Source organism: Olea europaea, chromosome 15, assembly GCF_002742605.1.
Source record: "Olea europaea var. sylvestris chromosome 15, O_europaea_v1, whole genome shotgun sequence".
In the NCBI taxonomy this organism is placed as follows: domain Eukaryota; kingdom Viridiplantae; phylum Streptophyta; class Magnoliopsida; order Lamiales; family Oleaceae; genus Olea; species Olea europaea.
This window is the reverse complement of record NC_036251.1, coordinates 16207760-16222705: the sequence shown is the minus strand read 5'-3', so window position 1 is coordinate 16222705 and position 14946 is coordinate 16207760. Positions and strand designations below refer to the sequence as shown.

Genomic DNA, 14946 nt, shown 5'->3' with positions numbered 1-14946 from the left:
TGTCAAATTTAATATCAATGTAGCGAGATCGAATTTGTAGGCACATCCCCAAATGTGTTAAATTTAACTAATGGATTCATAGCTAGTGACTTAATTGGAACAACTTTATAAGTTCAATAACCATTTATGCTAAAATAAGTACAATGACTGAAGAACATATTAAAGTTTGGTGACCAAAAGAGTTTTTATCCTATTACGGAAATTTTGAATTTCTCTGAAACCACCGTTATGAAAGGAAGAACTTTCTCTTTGTTGAATCAAGATTAAAAAAATTATTTGAACGCTTCCACGTAAAGTTAGTGTTGAGAATTCAAACTGCTGATTTTTATTTTGTCAAGTGTGCTTCCAAAAATCTGTGGAGAAAAACGTCTTTTCAAAATGACAACTCTATTAGTTGTGCCAATTAACAAGATTTCGACACCTGTCATCATGATGACCATCCGATCAGATTCTAGAGACTTCTAATCATGAAATCTTGTGATTCTCTACTGGGAACGTGATTTTTTAGATTGGAGAGAGAGACTTTATTCTTACATTTTCAGATTTGAGAGATTTTCTCTAGGGTTTGGGTTCGCCTCTTCATCTCTCTTCTTCTCTATGTATGAAATCCCTCTTCTTCATATATTCAAGCCATTTTTGAGTGATTCTCAGGTGTATACTTGAGGGATGATGAAGTTCTACTCCATTTACTTGTGTTAATATACTGGGTTTTTGGGTATGGTGTACGAATCTGCGTGATTCATGTTGGAAGTTCAAATTTCTGTGAAATCTTTGTGATTTTGTGTATAGTCTCTCGGTAGAAAGTGATACACTGTGTATTAGCACTCATTCTTCTATGGTTCGAAGGGGGCAATTTGTTTTTGTGACCTGTGTGATCTGGGTTTCTTGATTCCTTAGTGGAGTGAGGCTTGATTTGTGCTTCATTTTAAAGATAAGTCTTGGTGACTTTATTTCTTGTAATTGCTGGAACATTCTTGTAATTTTTGGTGCCTAATTTTGGAGTTTTATAGTGAAACCGAGCTTTATCCATTTCAATGGATGCTCAATAGGGGATTAGGCATTAGAAGTGGTCGTCGAACCTTTGGGGTTTCGGCCGAAAAAATCCTTGTGTTCATTTTTATTTCCTGCACTTTATTTTCTGTTTATGATTGTGTTTTTTAGAATCTTGATTAATATTGGTATCAATCGACTTTTCAATTAGACAGTTAGACTATTAGTCGGCCAACCGTATATTCTTTTCTTCTTTTGTAAAATACCATTTTGTGTCTAATAATAATTGAAATGGATTGACCAGAAAATTGTCCATTAGACATTACTATTTCTAGGTAAATTTAAGTCCTTTATTCTAGCACCATCATTGCTTGATCAATGAATGTTCCCTATAATAAAAAGTTGTCAATTGTTAAAGTACCTTTTTTGTTAGATTGTGGAGGCAACTAAGAATGCTAAGATAATTGAACTTGTTTTCCAACAATCTTATGCTCAAATGTGAATTTATGGTAATTTGTTAAGTGATAAAATGAAGGTTAATTGATACATATGTCTAACTAGATGGTATCACAATTTCCTTATATTTCTTAGGCAAATTGTTGTCAAATGACGTGATCTCGGTTTATTTTTTCAGTCAACATTGACCAAATGACTGAACGTTATACCGACGCCTCAAACGAAATGATCCAACCCCAAATTTGTTTTGGGCCATTAGATGTAGCCTAATTTAAATTAGTGCCACTCATGGCCCATCTCACTTACCTGGATGGCTAAATAAAGTGTAACGTACTTAGTGGTCCATTTAACTATGTGTTAGGTCTCCTTTTGACCCATTACCATACCATATCCCTACTTACCTTAATTGTCCCATTGCTTTGGTTATATTTTCCTTGTCGCGGTCTCTCTTTGTGCGAGAAAAACCAGCCGCCTCTTTTGTGATCTCTCTGCCTCGATTCTATTCACTCATTTTTGCCACTCATGGCCCATCTCACTTACCTGGATGGCTAAATAAAGTGTAACATACTTAACGGTCCATTTAACTATGTGTTAGGTCTCCTTTTGACCCATTACCATACCCTATCTCTACTTACCTTAATTGTCCCATTGCTTTGGTTATATTTTCCTTGTCGCAGTCTCTCTTTGTGCGAGAAAAACCAGCTGCCTCTTTTGTGATCTCTTTGCCTCGAATCTGTTCACTCATTTTGCTACCTCTGTGGTTGTTCTCATTGTGATTTCATTCCCCTTTGTGGTTCTCTAAGTGGGTAACTGTAGCAACCGTAAGTGGGAGAGGCTGTGAAGGAGATTTATGGTTGTTTTGCTTGTGGTGTTGACTGGGAAAAAAACTAAGCCCAGTTCAAGCCTTGGTGATCATCATCTTCCACTCAACAATATTTACCACTTTTTGTCTAAGTGTTAGACATATACATAACCGAACCTTTTAGTGCTACTTGTAATATGTATGGTTATATGTTGATATGTGGAGGAAATCTCCACAATGGTTATTGAACTTTACAGAAAATCTCCTAGAAGCTCACCAAACTTCAATACGTCCCTAAATAGTTACTGAACTTGGCCAAAATCCCCCCAAGAGGTCACTGAACTTCAAAACGTCTCTAAATGATAACTGAACTTTGGCGAAGTCCTCCAGAGAGGTCACTCAATGTTGCAAATTGGGACCCCCATACATTACTAGTTTAGTGACCTCCTAGGGACTTTTTGCGAAGTTTAGTGACCATTCAGGGACATTTTGAAGTTCGGTAACCACTTGTGGGGACTTCGAAAAAGTTTAGTGACTATTTAGGGATGTATTGAAGTTCGGTGACCACCTAAGGGATTTTTTGCAAAATTCAGTGACCATTGGGGGGATTTCCTCCTGATATGTGCATACTAGATGAGGCTTGGTTGGTGATAAATAATGTGCACATTTTATTACCTTATATATCATTTCTTCCCTTTTTATTATGGAGAATGTATATATCATATGTGCATTTTAAAATTCTTACATATACTATGGCCACGCTCTTTGTACAGTAGCGTAGATACATGTTTGTGAAGATATATACAAAATAATATTCACTGGAGGCTGCTACATGTACACTGAGCTTTACAGCTCAGTGTACAGCCCCCTTATAGGGGATGGGGCTCACACATTAATTGGGCATGGGCCCCTCCCCTCATGTGAGGGGAGTGTACATAAAAAACCTAGAGAAACAATAAAAAGTAAAATGCCTGAAGTAGAAATTTTAAATTGACGAAGATGATCCAGACTAAGGGCATTTATTTGTGTGTTCTGCAGTATCATCATGTGGACCTCCTATACCTGTCTGTCTCAAGACATTTGTAGAAAGTTATTATGTATTGCTGCCATGATGAATATTTCTAATATTTGAGCAGATATTTTTCATTTGGACTACAAGAGAGATCATTTTTAAATAATTAGTCAAGATATCCTCAAAGACATAATTGTTTATTTACAAAAGGTCTATGGTCTGCTGCTCTTATGCACACAATGTGGCACCAAAAGGAAAATATATTGCCTTTGTTTCAGTAGAAACAGAGACAAACAACCCCAAAGTTGAACTAAAGGTTGGAGTAGACCTCCTTGGACCAGTTGACGAGATTTTTTTACAAGACTTATGACAGATTTGTACCCTCTAATAATAGTGATGGTGACAATTGTTTCATTTCCAGGGTAAGTATACATGCTTCTGTCTATATTAACATATGAATCTTTGCAAGTGAGAATTGGATGTTGTTCATTTGTGCTACTCTTATAGTATAAATATAGTAATTGTTGGACTCTGTAGAGTCTAATTGTATTGTTTACTTATCTCTTGAATTGCTTATCAACCTTTAATCATAGGGATATATTGACTTTGTGAAGCCTAATTATATTAGTCACTTATCTCTTGAACTGCGGATCGACTTTATGATAGGGTTATATTGGGAATTCATATCTATGTGTTAGGCAGCCCTAGCATTTTTTGAGATAAGACAGATGGATGTGTGGAAGAAAACTTGTAATATCCATCTTCATTATACCTTTGACATTGTTTTGCACCAATCACTTTATGCTTTTTATCATTTGTTGCAGAGTTATGATGCAATGACACACTTCTAGTCCACTGTAACATATATTCTAGCCATATACACCAAGATAACTGGAAATCTAATGTAGGAATTGAAAGGAACCAAAAATTTATCAAATCCTTTCACAAAATCACATAAATACTCCATGTTGAAATCAAAGAGAACATTAAAAAAGCGGAAATGGACCTTGATCCTTAGTTGTTAATATTCTGAATGGGTTAAGATCCTACAATTGTTACGTAATTTCTTTGAATTTTCTTCTCTATTAATGGGGATGCAGAGAGATATGAAAAATCACATATAATTGGGGACCAAGACCCCATGATAAATAACTACATTAAGCAATTATTAATTTTGTTTTATTTCAAATTGGCCCCTCATTAATTTAAAATAACATCGTCCGATCTCTATACTCTATTCCCATGACATTTTATACACGTTAGTCCAAAAATTGACTTTAACGGATTACTTTATTGAATAAGCCCTAAAATAGCACACACACACACACACAGATATATATATATATATATATATATATATATATATATACACACACACGTACATACATACATGTGTGGTCTCATACGTTGGAAATTTTTCCAATAATCTCTCACTGGACCATACATGTAATAGTACAAATGTGCTCAGATTTATGAGCTCAAGATTCTTTTATCATTATTAAGGGTATTTCCAAACAATTTCGTCCATCGGTTATATTAATGTAGGATTAAAGCGATTTTTGTCTCATTTAGTATGATTAAATCCATCAATGGTCACATACACTCATACAACCAAATGACATAGATCAATCATGGGAGTCTAGCATGGAAACTACATTTTATGTGACCCAAACATGTCTATTTCCAACTAGTCCAACCTTATTTCTTAAGTGAGATCAATACAAACATAATAATAGAGTGGAATGAACTGAATACTTCATTTCTATATAGAAAAATATCAAAATACACAAATATGTCCATAAACCTAAACATAAATGAGAATACAACTCCCACTAAAACATGTTATCCTCAAGAAATACAATATAACTTTACCGGTCTTTCTATGCCATTCAGAATACACAGCTCAGTGACAAAATTTCGCAGCCATATTCCATGGTTAGATGCCTCATAGCACACTACAAACTCTACTACCATGGTAGAAAAAGTTATGAGTGTCTGCTTGACACTCTTCCAGGAAATAGCACCTCCAGCTAGTTGATAGATATAGCTTGGTGTGGATCTCCTACTACCTTGGCACACAACAAAATCAGAATCCGGGTACCCTGCAATCTTTAGCTTATTCGATTTGTTATATGTGAACATGTAATCCTTTGTTTTCTTTAAATACCTCATAACCCTTTTGGTTGTCTTCTAATGATCTATCCTAAGGTTGTTTAAATATCTGCCTAACATTTCAAAAATGAATGTTATGTCTGGACGTGGAAAAACTTGAGCATACATTAGACTCTCAATAGCTGATGCATAAGAAATCTTTTGCATTTTCTTAACTTCAAGGTCATTTTGCGGGCATTGTTTGAAACTAAATTTTTCTCCCTTAGCGACAAGGGCATCACCTAGTTTACAGTCTTGCACACCAAACCTTTCAAGTACTTTATCTATATAGCTCTTTCATGACAATCTAAGAATACCTCGAGAGTAATCCCGATGTATCTGAATCCCTAATACAAAATAGGCATCACTAAGATCTTTTATCTCAAAATTCCTTGATAAAAATCTCTTGATTTTGTGCAACATGCCTATATCATTAGTGGCAAGCAGTATGTCATCAATATACAAAACTAGGAAAAGATGCTTACTCCCACTAAACTTGTGATACACACAATCATCAACGGCATTCATCTCAAAATCAAATGAGATAATTACTTGATGAAATTTGTGGTACCATTGATGGGAACCTTGCTTGAGTTTATAGATGGATTTCTTTAATTTGCAAATCATATTCTTCGAGTCTCCTGACACAAAGTTTTCTGGTTGCACCATATAGATCATCTCAGCAATGTCGCTATTGAGAAACTCTGTCTTAACATCCATTTGATGTAACTCAAGGTCAAAGTGCGTAACAAGTGCCATAATTGTCCTAAAATAGTCTTTCGTTGAAACTGGAGAGAAATTCTTTTTGAAGTCGATGCCTTCCTTTTCGAGAAAGCCTTTAGCCACAAGACGAGCCTTATATCTTTCCCCATTATCTTTCTAGTCCCCATTGGTTTTAAAAATCCATTTCCAACCAATGGGCTTCACACATTCTGGTAACGAGACAAGATCCCAAACTCTGTTGTCTTGCATAGACTTTTACTCCTCATTCATGGTATCAATCCACTTTTGAGAGTTGTAACCCTACATGGCCTGATGAAAATTGATTGGATCATCTTTCACCATTCCATTATTTTTCTCATGTCCTTGGAGAAATACTGTAAAATCATTCGAAATAGCACTTTTCCTTTCTCATATGGATCTCCTTAATGGTATTGGTTTTTGAGGTTGTTGAGTTTGTACTTTTGAAATAATTACCTCATTTTGGATGGGAGGTTCTTCAACATTGTTTTTTTGGGGTTCTGGATATACTTCTTAATCAATGATAGGTATAGAAACATGTACATTGTCAAAAATAATAGTACGAATTGAAACCAATCATTCCTCAACTTCTTCCTCAAAGACAATGTCTCTAACTTTATTTTTCCTCCTAAACTCAACATCCTCAAAAAGTGTTGCAGTCCTGTTTCAAAAATTGACTTAAGAGATGGATCATAAAATTTATAGCCCATAGATCACTCAAATTAACCAATAAAACAGCTACTCATTATTTTGGAGTCTAATTTTTTTTTTTGTGTGACCTAAAATGTCTAGCCTTAGTTGGACATCACCAAATACGAAAATGCTTTAGATTAGGCTTTCTGCCTGTCAAAAGTTCATAAGGTGTTTTAACAGTAGCCTTAGTTGGCACTCTATTCAGAATATAAGTTGCAATCTTTAAGGCCTCTTCTTAGAGTGATTTTGGTAAGGTGGAATGATTTATCATACTCTTTACCATATCCTTAAGAGTCCTGTTTCATCTTTCAGCTATACCATTCATCTAGGTGATCCTGGTATGGTGATTTCACATTCCTCTAGGTGTTTAGCAAATGGTCATAGACGTTCATTTGAACTGTCATGTCTGCCTAGTACTCACCACCAAGGTCAGATCTAACGCTCTTTATTCTTTTATTGAGTTGATTCTCAATCTCAAATTTAAAAGCTTGAACACGTCCAACAACTCAGACTTTTTATGGATGAGATATATGTACCAATATCGTGAGTAATCGTCCATGAATGATATAAAATATTGTTGACCATTCCAAGAAGTCGTAGGAAATAGTCCACAAATATCTGTGTGTATCAATTCTAAGACATTCGAAGTTCTATTAGCACCTAATCTCCTTGTTTTGATCTGGTTTCCCGTGATACAATCAATACATACATTAAAATCCATAAAGTCAAGGAAAAACAAAATATCATCTGATACAAGTCCTTCAACTCTAGCTTTTAAGATATGACCTAAGCACTTGTGTTATAATTTTGCAGAATTTTCTTTATTTAATTTGCGTTTAGTATCACTTGATTCCACATGCAAGATCTCGTTATATGATACAATAATATCAAGCAAATATAGGTTATCATATGCAGATAACAAACCATTACCAATAAGATAAGAATTTAATGAAAGACTAAACTGAATGTTTCCAAATGAACAATAGTATCCAGATTTGTCCAACGAACAAACGAAAATCAATTTCTGTCTAAAAGATTGTACAACAAAAGTGTCTTTCAAATATGAATAATAACCAGTTCCTAATTATAACCTAAAAGTGCCTATTACATCAACTTCAACCGATTTGCCATCATCTACATAGATGTATCTTTCACCATAACTTGACTTTCGATAGCTCTGGCAGCCCTACATAGAAACACTTATGTGAGTAGTAGCACCAGAATCTATCCACCAAGTGTTTCTAGGTACTGGAGCAAAATTATTTTCAGAACAGACCAAAGTAAGAGTTGTACTTTCCTTTGCACGCCATGCGTGACATTTGGTATAATCTTTCTTCATATTTCCAGTCTTATTGCAAAAGAAACAAGTTCATTTATGTTCCTTCCGTTTCTTTTGTGCTGGACCCGTAGGAATAGATTCATATTCTTTCTTTATTTTCTTGCTCTTATCCTTAGAAGTACTTATCAAGTGAGCGCTTTCAGTTCTTTCTTGCTTCAACCTTTCTTCCTCTTGTGCATAATATGAAATGAGCTCATTTATAGACTCTTTCTCTTTTTAACAGTTATAATTGACCTTAAATTGACTGAACTATGCAGGAAGCGAGATCAATACCAAATGTACCAGTAAGTCATCATATAGCTCAAGCTTTAGCCTTTTAAGCTTAAAAGCAATGTGAGACATCCCCCTGATGTACTCCTTTATGTTTTTCTTGCCTTTATACTTCATTGAAATCAAGCTTTACAAAAGCATGCTAGTTTCAGCCTTATCATTTTTCGCAAAATGCTTCTCAATTTCTGCAAGGAACTCTTTGACATTTGTTACCCCTTTGGATACTGCACCTCTAAAGGCTTTCATAATGCCGCGCTTAATGATCATTAGACTCATGTAATTTTAGCGATCCCACTTCTCAAAGTTCCTCTTTTCATCAAGTGAACTTTCTTCCATAAGAAGTGTGGGTTCCTCAATCCGAAGTGCAAAGTCAAGATCCATGCAGTTAAGAGCAATCAATATGTTCTCTTTTCAACCCTTGAAATTTGTAAATCGAATTAATATTGGCAGATATAGTAGTAACAGATGAATTAGCTGCACAAAGAACAAAAATAATTAAGATCTTCCAATTGTTATGTAATTGCTTTGAATTTTTTTCTCTGTTATGGGGATGTAGAGAGATATGAAAAATCACGTACAATTGGGACCATGACCCCAGAATAAATAACTATATTAAGCAGTTATTAATTTTGTGTTATTTCAAATTGGCCCCTCATTAATTTAAAATAACATTTTCTGGACTCTACACTTCATTTTCATGACATTTAATACCCTTTAGTCCAGAAATTGACTTTAACGGATTACTTTATTCACTAAGCTTTAAACTAGCACAACACATTTTAATATATGTGTGTGTGTCCCCATGCGTTGGAATTTTTCCAACAGGTAACTGATGGGTATATGAGTCATGAAATCTACATGAAGAAAGTGTATATAACTTAGAGAAATTTGATATTTACTGTTTATATATTTATTTGCCTTTTTTTTTTTTGGTTCTAGTTCTCTATTTGTCAGTAGACCTGAGTGCTGCAAGTGCAGCTGCTGAATAATAATAACTTCATTTTCTTCCTTATTTATCGAACAGTTCACATAATCGATATCAAACCTTCAAAATGGTTCTGATGCTTTGGAAGCAAATTACTAAATTTTTGCTTTAAGCTCCATCGAGAAGAACTTTGCTGAAATTGTTTTTTGGACTATGGTTGTTAGAGCTTTTTTATTTTTTCTTTCTCCTTCCCCTTTATTCTTTTCAAAATTTGTGGCATTCCTGTTCTTGGTGTTGTTTATTCTTCAGATGATACACAAAATTGAAAAGATCAACGGAAAAGTTTACCAAGATTTTGAACAAAGGTATGTTTATTCTTATGAGTTGGTTGATGGCCCTCTAGTCAGTCCCTCTTGCTCTTTTCTTTGATAAACATCATTCAGTTCTCGTTTTCATTTGACCAAAAACCTTAAGTAAAAAAGTTCACTTATTTTGATAAAAAGGTCATGATCCCAATTATGATTATTTTGATACTCAAATATAATAAACATAACCTTCTATTCTTGAACTTTCCAGTTTGATTATTTTAATAGTCGTTTTTATGTGTATTATTAACCAAGTATCTTACTCAAATAGTAATTTTTTCTTTTTTCATTTTTAATTAGATCCACAACAATCTGTCCCAGATGGGCCTAAGCAATTCGTGTATTTTATTATCACTGCCAACTGATTCTTATGTAACTTAATCAACTCGACCATTTATCAACTAATGTAACTTTTTCAACTTATTCATTTTGGAAGAATTTATAAACGGTTTAATTTATAAATAGACAGGAATTAGTAGTGAATGAGTAGATACTAATTGTAGGTCAATTGATATGTATGGTTGAAAATGAAGTTTGACCATTATAAATGATTTTAAAAAAATTTCCGAATGGAGGCTTTATTATCAGTTTGTCGAGTGCCAGCTGAGAAAACAATATTTTATCCACTATCATTGTGAAGCATCCTGTTTTCTTTCTTCACTGGGCATTTTAATCCATGACGCAGATCAACTAACTTGTTGAATCATAATCAATACCGAGTAGGATCAACAATTGGAAAACAATCCAATATATTATTAACTTTCATAAAAAAAAAACTGTGGATAACAATGCATAACCATAGCATAAATACAAAACCTTATGGAATATTATGGTCATGTTAGGTGCACCAAAGTAAACAGAATAAAATATTAGTATAAATGATAATGAATACTACTGGGTAAAGGATATTATGGGGGATAAAGAATGATAATAATCTTTGAACCATCATTTCATCTCTCTTTTATGTGGCCTAAACTTACCTCCAACCTCGGTACTATATTATACGGTTGATAGCGCAAATGACCATTTTTCGAATGAAAAATTAAAGATTAGTATTCACCTTAATCAACCATAATATCATTTACCTAGTAGTATCATTATAATTTTACACTAAATTCTTTATATGACCTAATCTGGTGCACCATACATAGCTTAATGTGAAGACAATATTTTTCCAATGGTATCGAAAAACATCACTCTTTTGACTACATCCTGCTCTTCTAACTAATCACATTGGATTATTTATAAAAAAAAAAAATGACGAATGAATCATAATGCAATTATTTAAGTGTATTTTTTAAATGATTAATAATTCTCAATCCATGTGCACTGTCCTATTTATTTTGCTTCTTGTCTGCAGGTTAGCAACTACTAAATTATCTTTGTGGCAATAAAGCTAAGCTACAAATTTATGAATAGTAAGATTATGTGTTATTTAAATGATTAATAATTCTCAATCAATGTGTACTGTCCCATTTATTTTGCTTCTTGTCTGCAGGTTAGCAACTACTAAATTATCTTTGTGGCAATAAAGCTAAGCTACAAATTTATGAATAGTAAGATTATGTGTTCAACATGCAATCTTTTGATCTAACATACAATCAAATATCATGTGATTCAACTCTTATTCTCAATAAAGAAAATAAATCAATCCTGCCACAATTTACAAAATAAATAATTAAAATAAGAATAGAAATCAATTAATTATAATGAAGTCACCTATATCATTCGCCCTAATAAATAAACTAGCCAATAAACTTAGTGAAAATATAAAAAATTAAGAAAAAGTTGACATAGACATCGCCCATTTACAGGATGTCCTCAACTAAGATTTTGATGTATTTTAAAAGATTATAAATTCTAAGGAATTTTGTGGATCTGAATGGATTTTCATAAATTCAATAAGAATTTCATCAAATACGGTGAAATTTCAAAATATTTGGTTATATATATTTTTAAGTATGAAATCAACTTAAAATCTTTTAAAATTCCTTTGTAAATGAAATCTTTATAAATGCACAAATTATTGAAGATACCTAGACTTTAAAAGATTTCATTGAATTTCATTAAAATTTCAATTTGGAACAACTAAATTTTAATAGATTTCATTAAAATCTCATTTGAGGATACCTGAACTTAAAAGGATGTTTAAAATTCATCTCTCAATTGAAGACACGCCCTTAGTCTAAGAGCAAGAAGGATTGAATGAAACTTTTCAATCCCAAGAAATTCTGAAATCTTCAATAATTCTTAATTTCAATGCTTTTTGTATTTGATTATCAAAATAATGACTATATATTAATTAATTCTTAAAAATTAGGTTTTGGATGCTAGAATATATGTTTATTGCCAACAGAGTCTCTCCCCATGAAGTAGTAGGCTTCTCCAATCCACCCGATGAAGTGAATTTCAAAGTTTCGGTGGATGAATTGCAACATATGGATGAAGCGGAAACTCACAGACAATAAATTTTCAGTGGCATTTCTCATTGGTCCATGGCTCCAACCATGTGCTTGCCTGTCCTGCTATTTCTCTTCTAGCGTCGGCATCCCACTAACACCATTCATAGGCTATAACATGACTTTGAGGTCTGTGGCAACAATAAAAGCAGAAATACAACAACATATTGACTCGATCTTAAACACTTTATCAGTCTATCCACTAGACATCAACAATATCCTGATTGAAGGCTCAGAAACAATTTACCCTTGTGAATTTGTGTACTGGGAATCCAATATACAAACATTATCGAGTGCCTGGTTTGTAAGTGGATGAGAAAATATTGATCCCTAAAATCTGAATATAAGTTTTTCTTAGATAAAATTCTTCAAAAGTAAACATAAAAGTAAATAAGTTTCAAGGTAATTTATTTCTTTGTTGTCCCCAAGTAGAAATAATTAAGTTATTTACAATCAAAATTAAGTAATTTCAATAAACGCTTAAGTCCATGTTTAACATGTTTATTTGTGGATTCATTTTTGCTTAACCATGTGAATCTTTTTATTTTTATTTTTATTTTATTTTGAATCAGGTTCCATTAACTTTGATAAAACCAAATATTCCAAGTTTTAAGCTGTTTTCTACTAATGAAGATTGAATTTCATTGATCCTTAATGTATTCAGAGATGTGTTTATACTCATGTTTAAATATTCATTATCTGTGTCATATAGTGAATTGATTACCATTATTTTGAAATCAATTACTAAAAATATTGCATTCTATTCTTGAACTTTCGACTTGTGGATTGCTTCAGAGTGCCAAACAAACATATTAATCTAATAGTAAGTTTTTTTTTTTTTTTTTGCTTCCCCAACCCCCCCCCCCTCCTTTAATTCCACCAAAACAATCTATCCCAAATGGGGACTAAGCAATTCAAGTATTAAATTATCTTTACCAACTGGACTGTTTCTTGAGTATATATATCAACTTCATTAAGTTTTTATCAATTTGTCCAGTTCCATTGTTCAAGTTAAGAAACCAATTTTTCATTTAATGAAATATGATTATTTAATGTTTGGAGGCTATTAAGTAACTGCAGATTGTCATTGTCAAGCATCATGGTTTCTTGTTTCACAATGCATCTTATTTATTACATCCGTCCCATAAAAATAAACTTCTCTATATTTTTACATATATTAAGAAAATATAATTAATATAATTGAAAATATAAATTTTGTTATATTTTTCTATATATACTCCTACATTATATGATAGTTTAAATAGTATTTGTTTTATATTTATTGATAACAAGATACATTAAATATGGCTATTAGAAAATTAAAATATATCTTTACTTTCATCAAGGAAAGTAGCTAATAATTTGGGAGTGACAAAAAGAAAATCAAGTCTATCTTTAAAGAGATAGGTAGATTTTTCTTATTTATATTTTTTTTCCCTTCCTTCAAAGGACCCCAAAAGTGGAGTATTTATTGACAAGGAATTGGCATAAATGGTCCCTAATGTTACAATTATGGCATTGACCCCCTCAACGTATTGATTTTGCATGCCAAAATAGGGGGGCCGTTTCCTATTGTTTCTATCCATTCCGATAGTTATAAGTATATCTACTTTAATAAAAATAAACTTATGCCCTTAAAGGATCATTTATGCAAATTTCTTAAGTCTCATACTTCTTTGTATTGTATCATTTTCTTGCGACGATTAATTACATTCGTCATACATAATTCATCATTATTAATAAAATCAAATTGTTCATAACCAAATAATCTCTTTTTCTTTCTCGGACTCTCTTTGTGTATCTCATTCTACCCCTAAACCATAATATAATTAAAAAAAAAAGGGTCAAACCCAATAGCTTTTATTGACTGTGGGGGAATCAAGACCAAAGTGAGCTGTTATTTGTATCCACCATTGTTATATATCTATCTCACTCTATATTCATTCCTATTAAATTTTAAAATTTTTTAAAAATATCATTTTCATCCACATCACATTCCATTCATTTAAAAATTATATATCCACACTATCAAGTTTCTTTGAAGATCCCAGCAAATTAGCCACAATTGTTTGAATTCAAGAAAATCAAGAAAAAAAATAAAGATAATCCCAACAAAAAGCTCAAATTCTTGTTTTGATAATTCTACCAAAAGATATAGTCATCAATATTTTCAATTCAAGAAAGTCAAGATGTTGACACATAAAAATTCAGCCCAAATCGAATAGCCCAAGGAATGAAACCCAATTGAAGGATCCCCAAATCAGATAGCCCAAAAAACGAAGTCCAATCGAACAAATTAAGATGAAGGCCCAAATAGGGAGGCCCAAGAACGCGGTAACGCCATCGCCCAAGTTCGCGAGTCGCCCAGAACCTGAGCGAATGGAGTGTCATACAATCGCCCAGAGCTGTTACTCTATTCTCGCCCAAACCTTTAAGTCACCCAAGGTCTTAACAAACATAAAGCGTCGTGGTTATCAAGAAGTGCAGTTATCAAAGCATTTATTAAAGCAGCCCTATCACGTTCCACGATTCAAAGAATTCAATCGAAGGCGATTTAACGATGAAGAGTAATGGCAGCAGTTAAAAAGACAGTTTTCATGACAAGTTGGCCATTACGAAGAAAGTGGGCAGTTATAGGACGATCAAGCAGTTTTTAGGACGGTTGATCACAAAGAGATCGTCCATGAAATATAAAAGGGAGAAAGGACATAGAAGCAAGTGATCGAATCCAAAACTCTCGAAC

General features: G+C 33.0%; 1 pseudogene; it reads left to right on the top strand.

Moving 5' to 3' along the window:
• LOC111411296 overlaps positions 1-9443 on the top strand; it is a 67696-nt pseudogene extending 58253 nt beyond the window's left edge.
• Positions 9444-14946: the final 5503 nt, after the last annotated feature.